Genomic DNA, 9349 nt, shown 5'->3' on the forward strand with positions numbered 1-9349 from the left:
AGTCTATATATCGTCCAACAACGGATTTCTTCAAACCAACATCCTTAGTCTTATACTTCTTGTCTAGTGACTCCCATAGCTCTCTGACAGTATTGATCAGACTGTACACATTATATAACGTGTTTTCTAATCCATTGAAGATATAGTTCTTGCATAGGAAATCTCCTTACTTCCATGCATCAACAGTTCCTACTTTTGTAATGTCAGTCTCACCCTCTTATAGCATTGGGCAGTCTCATTTAGGAACTTGCTCAATTCAGAGTTGTAAGGTAGAATATCATTTTTTGTTGCCACCTTTTACACTCCGCCCTATTAAATTTTTTGGGCTTTTCTCCATGACTGACGGGAACATTAGGCACAGTTGTACTTATACTTGTCATTCGTCTGTTATATATGAAATATATAGACCGCAATTCAATTTACCAAAATATGATATACCAACAATAATATTTAAAAAATAATACTATAGTAAAACAAAATCTGTCTTAAGTTTAACATTAGGCACAGTTGTACTTATACTTGTCATTCGTCTGTTATATATGAAATATATAGACCGCAATTCAATTTACCAAAATTTGATATACCAACAATAATATTTAAAAAACAATACTATAGTAAAACAAAATCTGTCTTAAGTTTGTTGTCCAAAATAGTTTAAGTGTACCATATACTACAGTATTACTATTTAAATATTATATGAAAATATAATATATATATATTATAGAACAATAATATATATATATAATTTTCTAATAAAATAAAACTATAAAAAAGAACTTGTTAGTTGGTTGAGTTTAGAATTGGATTCTATCTCCTAGGATACAATGACCTTTCTTTCTTCGGTAGCAGCACTGCAAACCGAAGAAATGAGCAAACCAGCTCGGTGTAGTACTCTCTCTCTAAACCAGACTCAAACTCACACATTAACACTATGTGTATGCAAAGAAGTGAAAAGAAGAAAGGAGAAACAGAGAACTCAAAAACATAAAGAAGAATTCTGAGTTGGTGTATTTTGCAAATGGCCCCAAGGGGGTATTTATAGGAAACGTGGTGTCCCTTTGTCAACAAACGCAACCACTTCCAATGGGTTTCAATGGTTGGTGGTGTCCCTTCGTCAACATACACAAACCACTCCCAATGGGTTGCAATGGTTGGTAGTGTCCATTCATCAACATACACAACCACTTTTAATGGGTTGCAATGGTTGGTTTGAATATAACTCATATCTATTCAGATTATATACACCTCATCATTTTAACCAACCACACCTGTTATAACGTATCCCTTTCATAATACGTTAAAACACTGCAGACTACTCTGTATGTAACGTATTACCACCATATCAGTGTTGATATTCACATTGTTGGAACTTTTTAACCTATGTTGTAGACAATGTTCATTCACATATTCTAACTGTGACTTGCTACAATATCAGTTGGAACCTCTTCAGTTATTATCACTTCTGAGCTATCTGATTAAATAATTTTCCTCGGTTAGTCATTGTTAACTATTTTCCTGTGTTGGTAGATAGTGGTTATCCAATGTTGAAAAATATATGCTTCATATATTACTTAAGATAAAAGAAAAAAAAAAAACTTATACTAATATACTTATGAGATAATTAAATTATATACTAATTACTTATTTATTAAATATTCAACTCAACTATTTAATTAAGCATACAAATAAAATGATAGAACAATATTATTAATAAAAAAATAAAATATAAAAGGAACTTAAATTGAGGAGAGTTTAAGATACTATGTCTTTAAGACAAATTATGCCCCGTATAATATGGTGTTAAACGGTCTTTACAATACTTGTGTTCAAGGATACAACAGTGTCTTCATCCACCGGTAGCAGGGGCGGCTCAATGTTATCTGAGGCCTTAGGCGAAAAAAATAAAGTGGCATTTTAATTAAATCTACTTATATATTTATGTCAGTATTATGCTAATTATTTATTTTGTGATTTTTAAACCTATCACTAAATTTTTTCCAAATTGTAGTTCCATTGTTAATTAATTGGCCATGTGCTTTCTAATAGTCACATTTAACAATATAAATAAAAATTATAAAAAAAAAATATAATTTTATGATAATAAAAATTACTAAAATTATAAACTAATTTAAGTTATAGAATAATAGAAACTGATTTTGAATAATTTGGTATAATACTCTAATAAATTCTTTAATAGAATATAAGTGTATTCAAAATTTTACTGGGTGAGATATGTGAGATTGTAAATTGTAAAAGTGGAGAAGATGAAAAATAAATAAATAAATAAATAATATTATAATGAGAGAGGAGAAAAAATATATAAGGAGTAAGAAAAATAAAGAGAAAATAAAAGTTAATAGGAGTCTTAGAAAAATATAGAAAGTTTCACCAATTTTCATTTAAATATATACTTAACATTTAGTGTCTGTATATATGCTAATGTAATGAGGGTGAGAGAGAGCAAAAAAAAAAAAAAAAAAATTATAATAATACAAGGATAAAAATATTTTGGGCACACTTTGTATTTGTTGAGGTTTAATAATATAAGAAAATAAAATATTTAGGTAAGTTATAATATATAAAGAAAAAAATTTTGGGAGCCCCTCAAAAAAAAAAAAAATGAAGATCGAATAAAAATCTTTTAGGTCAACTGTCAAATTTTTCTATGTTAAAGTTTAATAATTAAAAGAAATACTATAACTGTTTTAGGAAAGTTATAATATATAAAGAAATAAAAAAAATTGTGGGACCTACGTATTGGATGGGGCTTTAGTTAACTGCCTAACTCGCCTAAGGCTCCAGCCACCCTTAACCGGTAGCTGCACTCCAAACCAATGGAACTAGCAAACCCATACTGTGTAATACTTTCTGACTCAAAGTAACACCTATACTGCTAAAATAAGGAATTGGATTCAACGAAGCATTTGGTTGTACCAGAAGACTATATAGCTTGACCGCATTGATTTGGATCTCGGACTACTCGACCATCGCTATAACCAAATCAATTTGTTCACGTTGAGAGAGGGACATAAGAATTTGTGGAAATGAATGAATCAAATGGGGTTTTGGTATTTATAGACCCAGAGGTGCCTATTCGGTCTAACCTGAAGGGGCATGGGTTGCATGCTTTTATCTGAACCATTATGAGCCACAATGGTTAATCAAGATACCCTGTACCCGTTCGGATGTATGGGTTGCATCCTTTTATCTGACCCATTTTGAGCCATAATGGGTTAATCAACACACCCTATACCCGTTTGGATGTATGGGTAACCACCCACCCGCACCTACCCGAATTTCATCGCCAACTAACACATTTAACAACAGGCCCAACGTGTAATATTTAGTTAACTAACACATTTAACTACAGGCCCAACGTGTAATATTTAGTTAAATGTGTAGTTTGATTGAGTCAAAGCCATGCCCATAATACCATTTTGGTTGTGAACTCTTATTTACATATATCTATAAATATACCCATTAAAAGTTTCTTTAGATTCCATTCAGGGACAACACTTTCATACATACTCATCTACTTAGTATTTTGTTTCACGCTTGTCAAATACTTCTGTTTGAGGCACAATATCTCATTCGCCTAGAAACTATTTTGAACAAATAAATATACTTCCAAATTATCTATATATTCTCTGTGGAAGAATTATTACAGGGTCTCAGAACTATTGGTCCGGACCAATCACCGATTGACAAGTAAATGTGTAAGTGTTTTATTTTATTTTTGTTTAGTACCAATTGATGATTGGTCGGAATTAATGATCTTGAACCATATAATAATTTTTTTTTTTAAAAAGAATTACGTTCCACTGTGGACCCACGCGGGACTCACTTTTTTAACCCAAAATAGCATCAACACTTTAAATTTCTAATTATTCAAACCTAGTTACAACATTCAAATCCATTTTCTATTGCAATCAACTTTAATGGATGAGTACCTTCATTATCCCTAAAAGTATCATCTCATGAATCAACTACTCCTTAATCCGAAATTTTCAGCGGACTAGCTTAGAAGAAATTTCTAGGTTTTCAAATGTCGAACTGACTACTCTTGAACTTTGAGTAAACTACTTCAGCTCAGGCTTTTAGCTAGCCCCTCTTATCTCGGAAGAAAATGATAATGGGCTTGATACTTTCTTTTTGGTTTGATTCATTGCATCAGCTAGGTCCTTTTACACATTAGAATCTACAATCTTCTACCTTGAGCTGCTCTATTGCTACACACACACATATATATATGTGTAAGCTTTGTCATTCAAAATGGACAATTAACAATTCCTACTGGCATAGCTTGAATTATCCCAGAATTGAGAGACATTTCTCTCGTCCCTAGTCCCTTCCATTAATCCCCTCAATTCTGCCACCTTTCTTTGTCTAGCTATCTTCCACCACGTACTCCTTCATTTTCTTTTTCTTTCCTCCACATCCTTACCCACCTTAGCACATTGTATGCTTTAAATCTCACATCCCTCACCACAACTTCCTTCTGTGGCTTGTATCCCTTAAAAACTTTCTACCCTCGACAAACCTGCATTCTTTGCCTCTTAGCAAATGGAATCCCATACTCCATCTTCTCTTTCATTGTTTTGGTCACATTTTCAACACCAATGTACCTCATCTCATGGGTTCCCTCTAACATACCGGCAGAATTCTATCTCTACTAACTCACAGATTGGCCCTTGCAGCTTGTTTCATTGCTATTTGGTTGGAGTGCCGGAACAATAGAATTTTCATAAGCATATCTTCCTCCCTTTAGTCTCTTACTGAATTCCATCAGGCTAAGGCTTAGTTCATGTACATTCAAAGACAAGATCGAGCAACTTGGCTCATTACTAACTCCTTTATTACACCTCCAACCAAAGCTCTTCATGTTTCATCATGTCATTCCACTATTTGTCCAGCTTGATGCGATTCCTCCTTTCTGTTTGACTTCTCCTTGTCAGAGTTCAATTTATTTCGACAGTTCTGTAACCATAAAACTTACTAACCCAAAAAAAAAAGAAAAGAGAGAGAGAGAGAGAGAGAGAGAGAGAAAGAGAGTAAATTACACTCATTTCTTGAGATATAAATATTAATGTCCCTTAGTAATTTAAAATTTTCACTAATCTCCCCAAGATTGTTAATATTTTGTAACATATTCCCCCCTTTACTTGAACCTAATTCAACAAAATAAAAAGATGGAACCTGCCTTTATGATCAAAATCAAATTATAAAATACTAGATTTCCTCGTAACTTCAATTCTCAACCAAAATAATAAAGACCGCCGGGGTAAAAAGGTAAATCCACATTCCCTCTTAACTTCTAATAACAATTGGAGGGTAAAAGTAATTTAAATCGACAGAAGGTACATAATGTAACTATGCTATATAACTCAGAAGAGTGGACTTTAATTTAGCCGGTAAAGAAACATTTTTTATTTGCAATATTGCCTTCTATATACAAACATTAAACATTACATAAAATTATGCATGCCTCAATGATCGGATTGAGATGGCTATATATATTTTGGGTACTCTAATTTCACCCAGCTTCATAGCATATGTAGAAATATTTTTCTCTGCTCATTTATAAAATCTAAAGCCATATTTATATTCCCCAATTATTTCTAACCCTCAATCCATTTCTTGCACTGTTTTGACAATATTATCCCCATAAAAGTATCATCAAATTGTATAGATGAACCTAGCTTCTTCTTACAGAACATTCTAAAAGTTTTATACATAATAAAGATAAAGCTTATTAGCAGATCTAGATTAAAAGATATGACTCTGATTGAGATTAAATATATCTATTATATATATATGTACGAACCTATATAATGGGTGAAAATATGCAGAAGGAAAAAAAAAATCCTAGATGTTCTAATCTTAATAAGAAAACTTCTAATTTTCATAAGAAAACTTCCAAAGTGGCAACATGATCTACCTAGATGTTCACTTTTACTAACTATTAGGTAAAGATATATATATATATGTAAACCAAAAGTACATATATATCACACAACACACATATATATACACCAAAAATTCTAGGGCTAATAGCATGATATTGATACTAGAGAAAGAAAGACACAGACTCAAGTTTGATTGAGGTTGATCAAAGTTTATTTATTTATCAATATTGTTATTTGTATTTTCATAAAGCAAGACTACTTATTATAGGTCATACTAATTCTAACTAGGGTTTTCACCATAAGTTCAGGTCGAACAGACAACGAAACAAAGGTTAACAGCTAAAGACTGTTCACTTGACAAGGCATAGCAAGGAAAACCACTCACCATATACTGTAATACTTCACAATTCTTGCAAACCAAATTAACCATCTGAAAAAAAAAAAAATTTAATAAAATAAAAAATCATATTATTGACTATAAAATTAAACAAGTCCAAGTACTTAAGCTAGAAAAGATGGAAAAGAACCAACCTTTGGCAAAACCCTAGCAGAAGATGAGATGGCGACCGACAAAGAAGTACGTGGTGTCAGTAACTTGAACTCAGTTTAATCCATTAATTCTGGGTTCAAAGCTGATTTTATAGAGAACATAAAAGATCTTCAAGGGTTCAAACGTGTGAAACTTTCATAATCTGCTACCTTTGGCACGTGAAAGAAATTTTGACTCACGGTTGATATAAGTCAAAACAATGGTGCATGTGATTTTCCCGAAACCCTAACAACCATTCCCAATTGGTGTGTATATATATATATATATATATATATATATATATATATCTGTAGAGAAAGACAGAGGACATGCAAGATTACATGATCATTAGTCTAGAGAGAGAGAGTAGATGAAATAAGGGTGAGTGGAGTAGAGTAGAAGAATATAATTAAACAAGGAAAATAAAGAAGGAAACATATGAGGTTCGCTTTGCTCGTGGGGTTGTGAAGTGCTGATAGATAAAAAAAAAATGGATGGCTGGTTTGCTTACAACCTCACATCCTATCTACCATGTCCACTTTCTTTAATACTTCAAATCTCTTAACCACCATGTCCACCCTACAAACCCTCACCAACAACCATCCTTTTCAAATGAAATTTAGTACTGTCGTGGCTAACACACATTGGCCTCACAACCCATAAAATTCATCGGCATCTTATGGTTTTAATTTTATACTAAATAAAAATAATTTTGTGGATATAAAATTTGATCTACCGCAAAAGTTATGGCAATTTACTTACGCACTTTGCTTTTAGGGAGGCTGAAACACTGGACCTCATTTTAAGTAGTAGTGGTGTGGCCTGATACCATTGGACCGTTGGTTTGATCCCCCACTAAGTTAGTTAGTATTTAGTAAGTATTCGATCAATACAAAACCTTATTAAAAAGAAAAACAAAAAATTCAACTCAAAGTTTGCACTAAGAAAGTTTGATTTTGAAAAAGATGGCTGCCATCCTCTTTTCCTCTCCCTTCCCTCTCTCCTTACATTCAACCTTCTCTAGAACTGCTTTTTTACTATGACCATGGAACCCAGCTCTTCTTCTTCATTTCCTTTTCCTCACCAGGACTGTACCAACAATTCCTCGACCTAGTTTAGTAGTTTTACATCTATACAATTTGGTTTATATTCCAAAAAAACAAAAATTAAAAATAAAATAAATTCCTCGATCTCAAACCAAACCTCAACATATGCACGACCATAATAACTTCAAACATCCATCATTGTCAAACCGACACCAATATCGGAAAACGATTACCTATACGACGACGAGACTGGGTCACTAGGCCACATCTAGGAGGCTTAAAGTGTGGTGGGGGTCAAAGCAAAGGAGGGTATCAAAAAGCTCTTCCCATATCTCCCATTCCTCACCTCCCTTCCACTCTGCCTCCATCGCAGTTGGATTTGTCATTCCTAACCTTGGGGAAACTAGTGCCAAATTTGTGTGCCAAAACAATCGAATTTAGAATGATAGTACTGAAAACAATGAAATGACATGTGACTCACCGGAGTCACACCTAATCCCAACCATAATCAGAAAGATAAATCACGTGACATTCTTCCCATTTCAACACCCTTACTTGACTTTGGAATATTAGCTCGTAAATATAAAAAATGATTATTACAAATAAACGGTGTTAATGACTTACATTTATCATTTAATGGAGATAAAGTCTAGTAATTTAAAAAAAAATGAAGTTGACCAAAATGCTGACGTAGAAATGAAAAACACTGTTTACCTTCACTGACATACCATTTTTAGGCACATAGGTATCACTTTTTTTATACATCAAGTACCACTTTTGTTTTGGGTTTAGAAGTACCACTTATATGTGCACAGGTTCCACTTTTTGTGCATAGGTACCACTTTTTTTGTATGTATTATTTTTTTGTACAACACAAAAAGTGGTACCTAATGACAAAAAATGGTACCTGTATGCATAAAAAGTGATACACATATGCCCAAAAATGGTACCTCATAACAGAGTTTTTTGATCATATTTTTGAAATTATGAGACTTTGATGTAATTATGAGTATGTTACTTCTGGACAACTCAACAAACTGTCATAAAATTAACATTAAAAAACCAACCAACCAATAAACAAACCAGAAAGCTGACATTTCAACAAAATTTTCGTCTTCAAATGTTACCAGATTCAAAGGAAAATAACATATGACCTCCATCAAAAGAAGAAACTATATATATTGTATATAATTAGTTGACAATGGACAAAAGAAATTCATATTCTCAGGAGCTGGCTCCTCCTCAACATGCTGAGCTCCCGAAGAACCCCAAACAGATTCAGGAGGAGCCGTGGTTGCGTAAACCTGCTTCTCTGGTTACTTCGCTTGGGCATTTGAAGAACTATTGCTCTTTAACTTATCAGTTTTCTTCTTCTTCCTAAGACTCTTACACATTGTTATTGTTGATCAACAACGATCCCAGTCACGCCTGAGATTTCTGAAAGATTGTACAAAAAGTAATTCAATATTAATCATTAAATTCAAACTTTTAATGATTTTTTATCATCAAAATATTTCATGTACCCTTGGTTTGAAACATTGGGTCAACAAGATAGGTACAAATCAGTGTTGTGTATTGGAAGCCACTACTAGGCAATATTACTGAATAATAAAGTGTGACGGCATTAAAAGGACCGACTTTGGAGCACTGAAAAAGACATGGAAAGCTTCAAAGGCTGTGGCCATTTGATATGATAACTGAAGTCATGACTAAAAGGCATTATTGAGGACAGGACTGTACAACATTTAAAGGAGTAACCTGAATCACTAAAAGTGACATGAGAAACTTAACATGCTATGTCCATTTGCAACGGTATTTAAAAGCTAACTGTTTTGAAAATGCATATTTACATTAGTTTGATAGCAAAC

The 9349-nt window shown here is 32.9% G+C and overlaps 1 long non-coding RNA gene across 1 annotated transcript; it reads right to left on the bottom strand.

Annotated features, from left to right (window-relative positions):
- Positions 1–392: 392 nt before the first annotated feature.
- On the bottom strand, positions 393–6881 carry LOC132295363 (uncharacterized). Its single transcript, XR_009478444.1, has 3 exons — positions 6438–6881; positions 6292–6336; positions 393–4995 (listed from the first exon to the last, which is right to left on the bottom strand). It is a non-coding gene; the product is annotated as an uncharacterized LOC132295363 (long non-coding RNA).
- Between the last annotated feature and the right edge of the window lie 2468 nt (positions 6882–9349).

This window comes from Cornus florida, unplaced genomic scaffold (genome assembly GCF_030987335.1).
Source record: "Cornus florida cultivar Cherokee Brave unplaced genomic scaffold, ASM3098733v1 CherokeeBrave_3.0.0_Hap2_Chr02, whole genome shotgun sequence".
In the NCBI taxonomy this organism is placed as follows: Eukaryota; Viridiplantae; Streptophyta; class Magnoliopsida; order Cornales; family Cornaceae; genus Cornus; species Cornus florida.